This window comes from Rhipicephalus microplus, unplaced genomic scaffold (assembly GCF_043290135.1).
Source record: "Rhipicephalus microplus isolate Deutch F79 unplaced genomic scaffold, USDA_Rmic scaffold_22, whole genome shotgun sequence".
In the NCBI taxonomy this organism is placed as follows: domain Eukaryota; kingdom Metazoa; phylum Arthropoda; class Arachnida; order Ixodida; family Ixodidae; genus Rhipicephalus; species Rhipicephalus microplus.
Window position 1 is genome coordinate 3,684,142 of NW_027464595.1, and position 17,284 is coordinate 3,701,425.

General features: G+C 43.7%; 1 long non-coding RNA gene across 1 annotated transcript; it reads right to left on the bottom strand.

The window, feature by feature from the left end:
* Positions 1-12,728: 12,728 nt before the first annotated feature.
* Positions 12,729-13,935, bottom strand: LOC142786324 (uncharacterized). Its single transcript, XR_012889010.1, has 2 exons — positions 13,140-13,935; positions 12,729-12,855 (listed from the first exon to the last, which is right to left on the bottom strand). It is a non-coding gene; the product is annotated as an uncharacterized LOC142786324 (long non-coding RNA).
* Between the last annotated feature and the right edge of the window lie 3,349 nt (positions 13,936-17,284).

The window sequence follows — 17,284 nt, forward strand, 5'->3', positions numbered from 1 at the left end:
CTAGGGGAAGACGTCAGCTCTTGACCATTGTAACAGTGGAAGGAGGTACAAAATTGGCGCAGAATGGTTAGTGTGTTTGGTGAAATAAGCTTGACAGGAACAGGGCTCAGCCCTGGAAAAGTTTGGAAGAATGTTTGGAAGAAGGGTACACACGACTGGACGAATAGCGACGGGAATCCTCGTATGAGTGAGAAAAGGAAAATGGGCTTTAGTTTGAGGGAGTCCAAGTGCTGTGGCAGTAGCGGGAGATATGGCAAACTCAGTGGCAGCGGAAGCAGATCGGTTTGTCATCTGCAGTTTTCCATTCCGTCGGATTTAGGGATTGGGGAAGAAAATGTGAGTCATGGCGTGGTGCATTTATTGTCATTGGTCTGGAGATGGGTCGGGAGACAGAGCAGGCCACAGGAAAACAGAGCTTTGCAATTTGCTGCCTCACGACGGCTTGAATAACGGAGGCTGCCAGAGGCGTTTGTGTGGTGCCATGGTCGAGCGGATGAGGAGGAAATGGTGCCGGACTTGACGCCTCAAGCTCCCGTCGAACTATACGTGTCATGCTGTCCTGCATGGGTGGTGCGGCACCGAGATCGGTGCAGGTTGATGTAACAGCCGTGGTTGGTAGCCACGTAAATTGAGGCAGAACGCGGCGGCATTCCTTGATAATCATATCTGCGGTCGTGACGTTGGTGTAGGCGAGCAAGTTGAAAGCGTCGTTTGCGATGCCGTTGAGTATGTGGCCCACCTTGTCTCTCTCTGTCATTTGCCCGTCCACTTTTCGGCACAACGCGAGCACGTCCTGTATGTACGAGACATACGACTCAGTTGAGGACTGCACACGAGTGGAGAGTTCTTTCCGCAGTTCTATTTGGCGATCGGACGGGTCCCCAAAGATGTCACGTAATCTTTCCTTGAAGGTATCCCAGCTGGTGAGCTTGGTCTCATGGGCGTCGAACTAGACACGTGGTGTGCCGTCCAAGTAAAATATTACGTTCATAACATAGCGGGTTATAACATGTCGGCAAACTTACAAAGAGAACTTTCCCAACTTTTCGAAGTGCTTTCAGCCTCTCAAGGGGGTGGCTGATCTGTTGGCTGCGAAGTTTGCACTGTTTAAGCAGCTGTGATCTTTTTCACTGCCATACACCCCACTGCTCTTGTCAACACGCTGTCCTCTTCCTTATTTTGAATGTTGTGTGCATGATGTTTGGCAGGAACTTTGTGGATTCCTCAGTGTTTTCCAGTGTTACTTGTATATGCCACGATTCGAAGTATTCTTTTGGTGCGGCTGCCTTTCATTTCCATGGCCCAAGCTTTCTCGAAGTTCATGCAATGGTCCAGGTACTTGCCGAGTTCTGTGAGAGTGTTTTATACTGTATTGAAGGTACGTACATTGTTTCTGTATTATGGTGTTCTTTCTAGACTTTTTGATCTTGCCAATGTAAGTGGGAGTGGCAACAAGTGCAAAGAACTTAATTGATTCATCACAGGACATGTGATCAGAGGCAAAGAGAAAAATTACTTAAAAAAGGCTTGAGGGAAGCCTTTTCCCTGCGCAGTCAAAGTCAGTAGTTGTCGTACAAGCATGTTCTGAACGCTATTAACACATCGACGTTTTAAGCAAAGCGTGAATTTGAATGAAAAACACTGAAATATGCATCAATTGTTTTTTACCCTCTACAGAACGTCCCACACTTATCTACATCCTGTTCACATCAGCGTGATTCAACTGACACTCCATCGCTACTATGGTATTGTGTTAGTTATATTTTAAGTGTACAGTTCAATTTAAGACAAGCAATTTTAAACAAAGAGATCAAAATGAGAAGAAACTGTACAAGTCGGACAAATATACCGTACATTGCGAATAATAATCTGTTGTTGTAATCATTTAGTAAATGCGGAAGTTTATTACAATCCATTTGCCGAATGTAACCAGTTTGACAATGAAGAACAGTATGTCGCAGCTTTTGCATAATATATGATTAGTTTTGGGAATAGTAAATTTTAAATTCGAAGTGGATAGGAAGTTTTCTAGAATTGTGAATCAAACTTGACTGGTGTATTCACATATCAAGAAAAGTGAGCTAGTTGATGAGCCCACTAATCTGCACAATATTATTTTTAAATGTGCAAATTTGATTATTTTGAATCTAAGAAAGTGGAAGCAACTTTGAATGATAGTAGGATTTAACTTTCAGTAAAATGCTAGTGGTATACTGCAAATTATGTTCTGTTTTAAAGGAGACTATACTTGCAGCATATAAGTGTGTATAACTATTGTTTAAACTTTAAAAATGATCAATCGATGAGAGGGTCATATGTTCCTCAAAGTAGGCCTTTGTGGTAGTGCAGATTTTCCCTGAAAATATGGCTTCATAGATCAGCACTGCACTGCACTGAAACCACCTTTATCAGGAGAGTTACATGCAAACTAATACACACCTATTCGTTAATTTAAAATACTCTGAAACTTTTTAATATCTAAATTTGAATCAAGGCGAATTTGAATACTGTTGTAATAATTCGAAATTCTCTAATATTCACAGAACCCTACATATCACAATTCTTTTATTTATTTATTTATTTAAGTACCCTCAGGGCCAGAGGCATTAGAGAGGGGAGTGGTTCACAATAGTTGCAAACATAATATAAAACAGAGCAAAAAAAAAAGAAAAAGGTATAAGCACAACAAAACCAGGAAAATGCAATGTATTTCAGTGTTATACGTTATACAATGTTAGCTAAAGCAGTTTTAAAAAGTTGGTGGTCCGAGATTGTTGCCGTCAGTGCCGGTAGGTGGTTTCATTCCTGTGATGTACGCGGTATGAATGACTGGGAAAAGGAGTTAGTTCTGCAGGACAGCAAGCCGACTTTATGGACATGATTTATGCGAGCTGAAATGTACCGAGGAGGCAGAATGAGTTCGTTTCATAGCTGGCTGTGATAGAAAAGCTTATGGAAAAGACAGAGGCGAAGGATTTTCCTACGAGATGATAGGGAAGGTAATCCGAGGCTGGATTTCATAGTGCTTATGCTGGCAGTTCGGTTGTAGTTGGAGAGTATAAAACGAACAGAGTTATTTTGAACCATTTCAAGTGAGTGTATTAGATTTTCTTCGTTAGGATCCCAAACTGATGCAGCATACTGCATGGAAAAGACAGAGGCGAAGGATTTTCCTACGAGATGATAAGGAAGGTAATCCGAGGCTGGATTTCATAGTGCTTATGCTGGCAGTTCGGTTGTAGTTGGAGAGTATAAAACGAACAGAGTTATTTTGAACCATTTCAAGTGAGTGTATTAGATTTTCTTTGTTAGGATCCCAAACTGATGCAGCATACTGCAGTTTGGAGCGGATAAGCGTCTTGTAGAGATTTAGTTTTAGTGTTGAAGGAGCCTGTGAGAAATTTCGACGTACATAGCCGAGCATGCGATTAGCGTTATTAATTACGTACGTGGTATGCACGGACCAAGTGAGGTCGGTAGTAATATGTATTCCGAGATATTTGTAAGTGCTGACAGATTCCAGTGGAGCATCGTTCAGATAGTAAGTGGGCAATATACGGTTAATTCTAGATACGCAAAGGAACTTGCATTTGTTAGTGTTGAGTTCTATTACCCATGTTTTACACCACACAGTAATAGCGTTAAGATCGGATTGAAGGGTTAATAGGTCATTGTCATTAGATATTTCACGAAAGAGGACGCAGTCATCGGCAAACAAGTGAATGTGAGAAGATACAGATGAAGATAAGTCGTTAATGTAAATAAGAAAGAGCAGGGGAGCCAGGACAGATCCTTGAGGGACTTTAAAAGAGACGTTCGTTCGGGGTGAGACGTTATCGTTAGCTAAAACAAACTGAGCGCGGTTAGAAAGGAAACATTCAAGCCAAAATAAAAGTTTCGGATCAAGATTAAGATTTTGTAGTTTGTGAAGTAACAACTTGTGACATACTTTATCGAAAGCTTTGAAAAAGTCTAAAAAAATGCAATCAGCGATGGATGAATGATCAAGAATGATGTTTAATCGATGGGTGAAAGATGCAAGTTGAGTCTCGCATGAATAGTTTTTTCTGAAATCGTGTTGACACTTGGAAAAAAACGAGTTAGATTCGAGAAAACCTGCCAGTTTGGAATATAATATGTGTTCTGGTATTTTACAAGGTATGCTGGTTAGCGCGATAGGCCGGTAGTTAGACGGTGAATGTTTGTTACCAGTTTTAAACAGTGCAGTTATCTTTCCAATCTTAAAGTCGACTGGGAGACAGTTTTCATGAAGCGATTGTTCAAATATCTTCGTTAGTATGATTGAACAATAAGAGCTGGTGTTTTTCAAAAATTTAGGACTGATCGTATCACACCCAGGAGACGAGAAAGGCTTTAAGGACTTGATTACACTTTCAACTTCAACGTAGTCAATAATAATAGGAGGCATGGGTGGGTAGTCACAATGGGGGGTGGTCGGAACAGGGGCGTCTGTAGTTGCTGAGAAATTTCTGGAAAAAGCATCATTAAGCACTTCTGCACACAAATGGGGGGGAGGGAATGGTGTTTCCAGCACTGTCAATCAAGGTTAACATTTCGCTATCTTTGGGGTTAATAACGCGCCAAAATTTCTTAGGATTAGTTAGTAACATATTCGGAAGTGTGGTGTTAAAATAGCAATATTTCGCATTTTTTAGTGCGGTGGTGTACTCTTGGGAGGCTTTTTTGTAATCGTCCCATCAAAAGATGCAGGAGGATTTTTTCGCGGCCTTGTAAATACGATGCTTTTTGTTTAGGAGACGCTTAATCTGTATATTTAACCATGGTGCATTTTAGTTGGATGTGATAGTGCGAACAGGAATGTGTTTATTTGTTAGTTGTTTCACCTTATCTACAAAAACGTCCCAGTTAGTTTGAACACTGCGACTATCAAACGTGGAGAGGAAACTATCAAGAAATGTGCAAAGTTCATTATTAATGGAGACAAAATCGGCTTTATCATAGTCATGAATTGTTTTAACCGTTTTTACACGCTTGGGACAGGATGCGTTGATGTTGAACGATAGCAGAGTATGATCGCTTAAACCTGGCAGATGGGTAATGTTCGAAACAAAATCGGAGTGGGACGAAAGCACAAGGTCTAGTGTGTTAGCTACCGACGCAGTAGTTCTGGTAGGTTGCTTTACTAATTGTGACAAGGAAAAAACAGAGAACAAGTTTAAGAAATCATTTGCAAATGTGGAAAAGGGGCAGATGGTTGGTGGTTCCTTAGCCACTAGACCAAAGGGCCCTGCCACAGTGGTCTAGTGGCTAAGGTTCTTGGCTGCTGACCTGCAGGTGGCGGGATCGATCCCTGGCTGTTGCAGCTGCATTTCTGATTGAGGCAAAAATTCTGCAGGACCGTGTGCTCAGTTTTGGGTGCACGTTAAAGAACCCTAGGTGGTCAAAACTACCTGAGCCCTCTGCTACGGCGTCTCTTGTAATCATGTGGTGGTTTTGGGGCATTAAACCCCTAATATTATCAATTTGCCTCCATAGGAAAAATATGTAACATTGAGGTAAAACTATTCAGTGGTGCTGCTTCACCGTGCTGAAGTCGGTTCTTCAGAGTTCATCTTTCATTGGTGCAGCTTGCGCAGCAGAGAGGGGCATGGGCACACTTACGAACAGTAAATTGTCATCAAAAGACGAGAGACTCTCGTTACTGTGGAATATGAGTAGCGGTCTTCTATGCCAGTAGGGACAGAGTCCGGTGCACGTGTTTGGACAGCACGTGTGGAGTGGGGATGTTATGAAGTCAAGAATTGGCGTAGTGTTAACCCTGGTTTGTGGCTCTTATGAAGGCCATAAAATCTCAACAAAGAGCCATATAGTATGTATATGAAGTGCAAATAGTGCTCTTGACTCCAGATGGTTCCTAAAAAATGCCAGATAACTTGTTTAGTTATCGTTTATTCCGGGTAGGGGGGTCTTTTGCGAGCTTAAAGTATTCGAGGTTATCCAGAAGAGTTCCTGCCTTGTTTTCATGAGATTTTCGATTGATTATAATGGTTGAGTTTGTCTGCTGGGGAGATGGTTATTGGTGGGACTATTCAAAGCTCTTGAATTGCTGCTTTTTCAGATTTGGCGATGTTGTCCTGTAATTGCATTGATAGCTTTGAAGGGATCCCGCTGCATGGTTCACATAGATCCTTGAAAGTCCTTGAATTTTAAAATTCCACTTTCAAGGGCTTCAAAAGCCATGAATAATGTTTTACTTGAACACCTTTTAGCTCCATCTATAGCACCTAATTTTTCTAGTTTTCTTTGTTTCTTAGGGACAATCATTGAAGGAACATAGCCAAACTTCTCCAGATAATGATAGTTTTTGGTAAGCACGTTCTTCCGAATACTTTTGTAGCACCTGGTAAAACAGCTGGAGATGCGTTCCCTACTCACTAATGACAGATTATTGGTGAGAGAAATGCACTGAAAGTTGCATGGCTAATAGGTTTAAATATACTTGCCGGTGTAATTCTTGTGTGTTTAGAAATAAAAGTGGGGTAAATGGCGGCTGCACGTCAGGGGGAGACTGGAGAGGAAAGAGTTGTCGCTACGTACATAAAAAAAGTGTAGTGGCTTTGATGCTGCTGTCAGCAACTGGTCTCATTAGGAGAATTTGTAAGTTGCCTTCCAATCCTTGCCAATCTAAATTTTTTGTTGTCTGAATTTTTTTAGTGTTGCTTTTTTATATGTTCAGGGTGGGCATCTTTCATTGGGATGGACATTCTGAGACCACTCATTTACCACCTCTTGTTCACTTAATCATAGCATTTGTCATTGCTTATAGACATTCTGAAACCACTCGTTAACAACCCTTGTTCACATTAGAGCATGCTTTATGTCTTGAATACTAGAAGTGAACAGATATGTCTGTGCACAATGCCTGAAAATGCAATTTTCATTAATTGTGGCTTACTGGCGTTGAGTATCAAGACTTGGTGACTCTGGACCCCATGAGTCTGCATCATGTTATATCATATGATGGTTTTGGGACGTTAAACCCAGATGTCAATCAATCAATCTATCAATTTCTCCTCAATACTACAGTACGTAGTAAAAAGCTAATAGAGTAGTGTACAGCACAACTGCAACATAGACAACGCAGCAGGCAGCAACATGATAAAGCATGCGACGCCTTGAGAAAGTGGTAATTGTGTTTGACCAAACGCAGACCTCAAATTTCGAATACCGCCCCGCCACGGTGGTCTAGTGGCTAAGGTACTCGGCTGCTGACCCGCAGGGCGCGGGTTCAAATCCCGGCTGCGGCGGCTGCATTTCCGATGGAGGCGGAAATGTTGTAGGCCCGTGTGCTCAGATTTGGGTGCACGTTAAAGAACCCCAGGTGGTCAAAATTTCCGGAGCCCTCCACTACGGCGTCTCTCATAATCATATGGTGGTTTTGGGACGTTAAACCCCACATATCAATCAATCAAATTTCGAATACCACCTACAAGGCTCGCAACGCCGTGACAAGCCAAGATGTTGAAGGCTTAGAAGGTGGTCACCTCTCACTACTTGAACAGTTCCTCCGCACGCACAAGTTATTTGCATAGATAGATATATAAGCACACAGAAAAAAAAAAAAAAAAGACGGAGAGCAAGCTGGCAACTGCAACACGAGTGTCCTACAGAATGTTTCCTAACAGGGAAATGGCAAAGGCCTCGCATGATGGAAAAAAAAGTGTGCAGACCTTGTGTGCCTCAGTCTGGTCCCTTTCTTTTTATCGTTCATTCACTGGGCAGTAGGTAAGTTATTATGTCGTTCTAGTTGATGAATCTGCAAATGATTACCTCCCTCAGAGGCTGATGAACACTCACATTAGGTACTGTGATGCATCTCAAGAAATAACAGACTGGTATTTCGCGTTCATTTTTATGGGCTGTGCATGGGCAGTTGACATCGAAGATAAATTGTTGATGGCGCTGGCGCTATTACCACTTGTTTAGATTCTGCTAGTTTTTAAAGATGAATCAAAGGTTAATTTGAAATTTTTTAGGGGTTTTCAGAGGGACCTGTAAGAGTACTATCAATTACATTGTTATGATTTTAACATTTGAGGTCTGCATATTGTGGACAACGCCTACAGAGCACGTGTAACTGCTAACAAGTGGAGCTAGGATTGGGAATGCCTTAAGTGCATTAATTCACCGGTGAGTGGAATTCTTACTTGTAATCAAGAAGACAACATTCCCCCTCAGTACTGTTTCCTATAGCTGGGTTGAAAATGTTCAAGTAATTGAGCGAGTCCTTTCTCTCTTTCTTGATGTTAGTCTGACGCCTCTCACTGTATTTTCGAGAAATGTGCACCAAGGAAAACCAGTGTTTAGCAAGTATGAAGGATGTTTTGAATGCCCTTAAGTTCCCTGCGCGCTCAGCTGGTGAGAAAGAGGTGGCATTAAGTGCCAAAATTCAATATGACTAACTGTAGGAATACCGAAGTTTAGTACACCAAAAAATTCAAAAAGCCAATATACAAGAAACCGAAAGTTTAAAATGCCGAAAAGTCAAAACGGTAAAACATCCATTTGTGAAACATCAAAATGTCTCTACCATCTTGCTGTAATGGAAGATGAAGTATTTTGCCTAAAGAGAGGCTTCGTTAGTGTTGCAAATTAGACACACTCTTTTACCCTCATTTCCAATAGTCGTTTCTTTTGACATATAGTTCAAGCCTTTGAACAAAAAGGGGGAAAAAGGTATATTTCAGCATATTATAACAGAGTTGTTCATTGTTTATAATAGACAGGTTGTGTGCAATTCCTCATCGAAAATTTCAAACTTCGTCATTGTTCAGATTCCCCAGAGCAGCTATCGAGCGATCTTTTTTTGCGTAACCTTTGTTTTTCGCTCATACAGATGAAGCAAAGAGAGGGGGAGACCAGTCTTACCAGACTACTCTATTGGCTTAACTGTGCGTTTCACCTGCTATTGAGGATGAAACTACAAGCGTGCTGCCACTCTCGTCTGGAGCAAGTGCAACATTGTGGCCGAGAAAGCGCAGGGAATTCTATCATAGCTTGCGCTCGGCTTCCTTGGCTCGCGTTTCGCAGGTGTTACCCTCACACTGCCTGTATTCTTGAATGCGATCAGTGTTCTTGACTCGCCACTTCGTCAGTGTCACTGGTCTTTCACTGCGAACGCTTGCATTCGGCTTGCGCCGCGTCAGTGTCGACGCCGTCATTCGCGAACACGATCGACTTCGCTAACCTTCGCAATGCTGGCGACAGCTGGGAATAGTACGCACGCACTAGCATGAAGTATGTCGCGGTGGCCTCCAGCCAGTCGGAACGATCGCGAGGTAGGCAGCAGCATGCTGTCCACATTTTCAGTGCCACGATATTCTCGAGGCGCGCGCAACTTGCACACCCGCCGGCTCGCGGCTTTTTCTCGCCGGCCGATAGAGAGGTGGCGCAGATGAGATGATGCCCACGTAAGAAGTGGGCTCGAGCATTGCGAGCGGTGGAGAGGGTGAAGCGAGAGAGATGACACATGGCGAGCGCGCAGCAGGGGAGGGAGAAAGACGTCACCGCACACTGCTAGCAGGGCGTAAGCAACTTGGCACCGCTTTATTTTTTGGGGCGAGTGAGCGGTGTGGACGGAGGGACAGTGTTACACGAGCTAGTCGAAAAGCTGCTTTGCATTTGATAATCGTCATCTTACTTGCGCACATTTCCGTCCTTAAAAACCCGGCTCCGGCCACTTTCCTGTCAGGAAATGTCACACGGATAACGTGTGTGTCATTCGTGACCGCAAACTACCAAAACTGTGGTATAGGGCGAGGAAAGTACTCGAAGTAGATGGCTATTACTGATGTGTAGCAGAAACACTCCCCGAATACTCAATTTTTTTAGAGTGTAGCACAAACACTGGCGTCTGCTTTGTGCACTGGAGTGCCCTCATCACCATTGTACTTTAAGTCCTCACCAAAACAGCGGCCGCAACGGCCAACTCAACAAATATGCACTCCCCCGTTGATGGCGATGTGATGCAACAGGCTGCATCTTCTTTTTCATGTAGCTAATGTGGTGGGAAAAGAGCTCTATCAGTGGGTGCCGGTCATCACACAGTTGCCACAGTTCATCCCTCCTAACAAACATCTTGTTATAGGGCATGGTAGTGGCCATTTTCATTGGTTTGGCCTGATGTACGAGCTATTTTGCCTTTGTGCCAAGCTGTGTCCCTTGTTGGATCCCTACTGTGGTGAGTGTAAGTTCACCTTGTCCCTGGCCAAACAGAGCTTCGGCAGGCTATCTCAAGTAACAACAGAACCACAATAGTTATGGGTAGCAGAAATCGGGCCATAATAATGCATATCACTACCACCAGTATTATTAGGATGCTGGATTTAGGGCAGACACATCACATACACAGTGCTAGAGACGTATTGTCTTGTTGACACACAGGTCCGTTGGCCATGCATGGTGGGGATTAACTCCCCTACCTGTGCGTGACAGGCAAGCATCGGAAATGCATCAAACGCACAGCCGTACCTATTCCTTCAGGATTTCCGCTTGTTAACAAACACAGAAAATAGTCTTTTTTTCCAGCCAAGATGAATTTTAATTCTAAAAAATCTCCACATCCTCATCAAGTGAATAATGAGTGTATCAAACCTTGGGATTTTATAGTGTTATTGTAAATTATCCATGACATTCACCCATCATGCATTTAAAAGAGTGACAAAGTGGTAATCGATGTAATTGGTGATGCGCATCTGCACATGTTTGCCTTGCAGTGAGTCAATCAATTTCGCACGCAGCTTGCAAAGCAACTCTACTTCGGCTTCAGCATTCTCCTGGCAAGAGAAGTTGCGTGCGGAGATGTCCAGCGTCGATACTTTCTAAAGACAACGACAACAATTGCGTAGTGTAGCGGAGCCTCTCCGCTACGCAGCCGCAGCATGGCCAGCACGTGAGGAAAAAGGAGGAGCGTCTCCACGTTGAGAGAAGCAGATTGGCATTTGAGAGAAAACCAACATTCTACGGCAGCTTTTTTTTTTTTTTTTTTGCTCTCTTCGCGCGTCGTTGAAAGGAGAAGGGCTACATGGCAGAGACAAAAAAGGGGGAAGCATGGCATTGGCGCGCGAGAGACCTCTCTTTCCTCCTCCTCAAGGCACAGAGCCGTGCTCCCGCAAGGGGCAAGGGTTGCAGAAGATAATGCTTTTTTTCGTTCCTTCAACCCACGAATAAAGGAAAGGTAGGAGAGGCCCTGGCGTCAATCGTTGTGAAGCCGGGATAAAGCCAGAAGTCGGTCATATTGACTGCGCAAATTCTCCTCTGTTACATTCGAATGTAAAGCAGAAGGCACGACTCTCTCTCAGGCTCGGAAAGCACGTGAGCTGTGCAGCGCGCATGTCGTGATGATCCGAAACTAGTGGAACGGGGTTCAACACTTTGGGCCAGCGCGACACCTTCAGCGAAATCATTTTGTCCTAGTATTAACAGCAAGTAACAACTCACCGACAATGAAGCAAGTACAAGAGAACGCGCACTAGATGCGTTGACAACGGTGAGTGTTTTCACGTCATTAATTCAGCAACTGTACAGACAACACGATCGGTCGTGCGCCTTCTACGGTTGCATTCCGCCACGCGGCCTATGCAGCGTCTGGCCACTGTGTCGGTGTTTCGTGTGAAACTCATCGGTGTCAGTATTCTGCGACGATGGTGACTTTGAGCACGGGGCAAGTGACACTTGAACGCGGTTGCTGTTACGTTGAGATTACATGCAATGCTTGGGGAGAGTATACGAAGCGGATGAGGAAAGGTGTTTTAATATGCACATGCAAGTTGTTACTGTACACACACATGAAACTACGTATGTGTGCATGGTCCTCATTGCGTCTTGCTGGGCTCAACAGCGTCGTGCGCTGTCACAAGCGGGAGCACTGCCCAACCGTTACTGACCTGCAAGGCGTTCGTTGTCCTTCCGCTTTGTCATGGTGCCTAATGCAATTTCGCTGAACACCAATTGCTTCATCCGCGTCATGTATTGGCCCACCGGCCCAAAAGGACGATACATTCAAGCAGGCTATGACAATTTATACCATACACTTCGACTTCGCTTATTTTATTGTTAGCTTATTCCCTCCCTTCCCTCGTTTGCATGCTCTTTAAAAATAGCATCGAGTTTCCCTGCTGAAACATAATAGTTTCATCGACGCTCTTTTTTCAACTCTTACGATAAGTTGAACCTTAATTTTTGCGGCCTTATCCCACAAGTGCAATAATCATAGTGTTGAGTACAGAATAAATTTACTCAAATTCACATGTGTGAAACCATTTTGGGGACATTTATGAAAAAGCTTGGGTGCATTATTTTAGAACATCCACATATGGAAATAACAGCCCAGACAACGCTCCGACAACCTGAGGTTGTCCTGAGGATGACCTACACCGTACGAAAGTATGACCTGAGGAAGCCCTCAAATGAACCTCAAGTGGTCCTAAACCAGTCCGTTTGTCCGGCCTCAGATCGTCCTCAGGGCATCCAGAAAAGAGCACATTATGATGAGTCTAGTACTTTTTGAGGACGAAGCATACAAGACCTAGGCACTCATCAGACCTTACGAAAAGTTGCTCTAATTCTTCTTTTGGAGCGCTGAAATGACAACTGATCAATCAAAAGTGCCTGAACATGCACACTCTTTAAAGCACTGCCTGTGAGGTTTCAGTAACAATTTCTTCAAGTATAGCAATAAAAACAGCAATGCACAGAAAACATGTTTATTTTCAGGAATGAAACTTGGCAGTTTTCACTAGATGAGACTTCTTGCCCTGTGCCTTCAGAGGTCTTCATCCGATGGGCTTGACAACGCGACACTTTGAAGACATTCTGTAGTAATAGAAAGCAGCATATCTTGAAGCACAAGTGAATTTAGAGTATCAATAAGAATATTAAGACAATAACAGCATGCCAGATTTGAAAGCATAAAATGAAAATTATATTACCATAATGTGCAGGTACGAACTAGCCATTATATAATGGTGAAAATGATTTATATAGTTCATGCTTGCATACACATCAAAATTCGAGTAAGGCAAGAAAATTATTTAAACTATAACAGCAAAAGTATCATATGTTATGATAGCTTCAACAGCACAGATAATAAAACTCACCCTCATGGTGAGTGCGAGAAGTTCTTAAGCGCTGCTTCTGGAGCTTTTCCCCAGCATGCCGAAGCCACACTTTAATCACACACTCGATGTCATTTTTTTTTGTTTCCGGAAAATTTCGCCTCACGGCCTCTGAAAAAGTACAAAGTTCATAAAACAGGAATTACACAAACATAATACATTAATATAATGCTACATAGGTTGTTTGAAGAAGTACCTCTAGTCAGCATGATCGACATTTTGATAGGTGGGCACATCATCATTAAAGGTCCTTGCCATCCTTCCCCATGTTAATTTCAAGAGTACTGACATTGACACTATGTGTTGCATTACAAGAAGAACACCACGAAGAAGACATCATTGTAACTTTTTTGAAACCTAGCATGCAAAGAATGATGAGGCGCCTTTGACGAAAATACGTCCATGTATGAAAATGTTGACCAGCTTGTCTTAGGTACTTATTCCTGTTTAGAGATCCTCAGTGATCACTATGAGCTTCCATCTGTTAGTTTTCATCTGTACATAAGATTTCCACTACAGTTAAGAATGCCTAGTAGTGCTACCTGATAATAACTTCTGCAAGTAGTGAATGCTTGCGTATGTGTGCCATGCAAGTATACTAGTGTGCTTGAAGAAGCTGCAGGGTTTCTTACTGACAACAGATATTTCATGCTAAAAATTTTCCACGTTTAAGCACATAATTTTAATTAGCAAGCATCCTAAAAAATTTAATGCTTTCATGAAAAGATTGTTCTTTTGCTATTGACTTCAAATGAAAGATAATGTGGATAACAGACTTAGAAATGTGGCCCGTCAGCAAGTCAGCAACAAGTGGCCCGTCAGCATGCTCTGCAGCAAATACGACATGGCTTTCAGTTTTCTTATGCCTCAGAGGACGGTGTGCCTGCTCAGCAAGCCTGTTGCAAAGTTGCTCCAAGGGAAGGTCTGGCTTTCTCAGCATTCTCTTTAACGAGGACATATGGTTTTCAAATGGGAAGGCACTCCATGAGTCCAAGGGGCCAAGGTGTGTAACATCATCTGCCAAATGACACAGGCCATGCACATTGTGTGAAACATGCTCTTTGCCATAAATGCTTATGAATGTCCGGATAAAAAACTTGAGCATGTTTCCGGCATACTCTATCTCACTTGCAGGTGCAGCTGGTGTGGAAAGAACAGAGATCCCCACATGTAAAGCTAAGAAGTTCTTGTACATGTGTGCAGGAATCAGTGATGACAAAACAACGGGTCCTCCATATAAAAGAAAAAAGCGAAACTCAGTCGCTTTCCACCGATCAAGTTCAGCAATGCTCCTCGGCTTTCGGCTAAAATCACATGGAACACACCGTGCAATTTGAGAATTTTTTTCCGACATCTCAAGACGCACTTTGCTTCCAAGTCTGGTCACTTTTGGGCCACGTACCCACAGTGTCAAGAGCTTGTTCATGACACCCAAGCACACAAGGTGCATGTAATCTAATGGTATATCTTTCACTAGGTCAAAAGGAAGTTCCTCAAGAATACTTTCGCCTGTGTGATGCTCCTCCTGGACTTTTAAGCGAAAGCTGTCATCTGTTCGCTTGCGAGCATTGACGTTTGGGAAGCACACCCTGCCCTCACAGTAGACACCTTTTACGTCACATTTGGTGCAGCTGTAATAGCCTGTGTGGCTTCTGACATATAATACAAATGCCTTTGCTGGTGCATCACATATGAGGGCATACAAGCTAACAGGAATTGCAGTTTCTCCAATGGTAATCCCTGTTGTGATAGCAGCATTTATGTCACAAACAAATGGTCGCAAAAAATCATTCGCGTTGTTGGGCTTGCTGCTTCCGAAAAAAACACCCACTATAAATGGTGCTTTGTCCTCCAAATTACTTATGCGTCCCAGTATGCACCAAAATTGGCCCCGTGAACTTTTTGAAACCGGCAGACCGTCAATGTTGAAGCTAAGCTTCAAAATTCTTGGTAGTTCTGCACAATCTTGCAGCACTCGCTGTAGGCCTGCACTGAGGCCGAAATGATGGTATTTCCCGCCGGCCAGCTGCAACACTTCCAGGCACTTCTTGGGCGTCTGTAACAATGCCCTTGCAGTTGAAGGGAGCGCGCTGAAGCATTCGTGGGACTGTAGTACTCTCAAGAGCGATGTAACTGAAGTGTGCGATGCGCGAGATTGTAAGGCCCACGCTTGCAGTCTCTCACGAAAGGCCAGCAAGCTGTCCACACTGCCGCGTTCACAAACTTGCTCTTCGTTACTCCCAGTCGGTGCCAATTCGAAAGAATCCCTCTGCCTCACCTGCGAGGTCGCCGAAGTCGAAGCCGCAGCGCTGCTGTCATGGAAGGCACGCCGTTCGAAGTCTGTGTGATCGTGAGGCACAGAAACACTGCAGCCGCTGGGGTAGCACGCGTCGCCAGAAATCAAAACGTGTCCTTGGGGCACATCCGTTTCTGGAACGATCGAGGAGTGTGCCGAAGGCCGTTCTCTGTCATGAACACAAAGGCGACGATGGCCGTCTTCGAGGTCGACCGCACAAGCCTCGGAGGGCAAGTCGCTCTCTCTTTCGGCGTTGCGGGAATCTCGGTCAACGTACCGCGTGTCATTTATGACATCGGCCTCACTGTCAATAAGCTGAAAACTAGCATTGACGCGCCGATTAATTTCACGCCGAAATTTGCGATCCGCGCTCTCAGCCATCTTGAACAGCACAGAGCACAGTAGAATGGTGGCTAGACCAAAGAACACCCACCACCAGAACACGTTGTTAGGCTAGTCAGTTGGTTTGTACATACATACATGAATAAGCAGTAAAGATATACAGCGCGAGGCTGAAAATCAACTGTCCTCTCTTTTTTTATTTATTTACCTTTGCGGCTTACAACTTCAATATGAAAATTTAACAGAAGACACTCACCTGGCATGCTTACGATTCTTTGAGGGCTTCTGCGAGAAGCTTCCTCTATGGCGAGAAGTGTTGTATTGGAATGTTGACTCGACCAATGACTCGACTTGACTTACTGCAGGCCCATAATGATGATGATGATAGTTGCGTCACTTTAAAATGGGTAAACAGTGTCGTAGACATCCAGATTTAAAAGCACCTTGACTGCGCATGGTGACCGCATTAAGGTACTGCTTTTTTTTTGTTAGCACCACCACAACTTCAGTCGCCCATTCGTTTTCCCACAGCGTTCTAGTTCCAATGCTGCTCTATTCACGATAACCTAGGCCAGCCCAGTCGTCAGCATGGTCAGTTGTCGTCTGCTCGATGGGACCGTGCGGCATTGCAACACTGGACACTCGAGAATAACGTGCTCGCTATTCACAGTTTTCACGCCTGCATTCATTTTGGAGCCGACACCGTTTATACTCGCACCAAACTTGGTCTGCCGCACGTGCGTTCATTGGGGAAACGGGTCAGACCACAGTCAGTGCGATATAATTCCGTATGCACGTCGGCGGTAGATCACGACCAACGAAAACGTGCAGGCAGAAAGTTTGGCCTACGATCACTTACAAAGTAAATAAATAAATAATAAATAAAAGAACACGTCTTTCTCGTGTTGGCTTGAAGTGCTTCCTCGTGTAACTATCTCATTTTAATGATCGAGAAGTACTTTACTATTATGACTCGAAAGTAGGCATACGAAATCCCGTGGACTTATTCGTTAACAGCCAGAAAATTAACCAAACACGAATTGCGAAAGCTGCATGCACCTACGAAACATGCATATCCTCAAAACGTCCTCGAGCAGACGATATCAGGACAATTCTTCGTCCTTAAAAAGGTCTCAAAGGGGCATTTTGGGGATAATCCTGCAAGTGTCGACTAGAGGACCAAATGAGGACGTCCTGAAACTGCCGAGGACGTTTGTACCATATGAGGACGACCTCAGGTCGTCGAGTGTTGTCTGGGAGCCGTCACTTTCCTCGCATATCGAGCGAATCTAAAACTCCCTTTCCATTGGATTCGCTACTAAATGAAATACATATGGATGATCATTTAATACTGTGCATGTAATCCCACAAATATTTGATTCTGGTGGCAATTCATACCTTGTAGTGTTATAAATGACAAATAGCTACTATTTATTGCTTCTATAGACGACAAATGCATCTAACCTATTAGAGGGTATTGGTACCAATA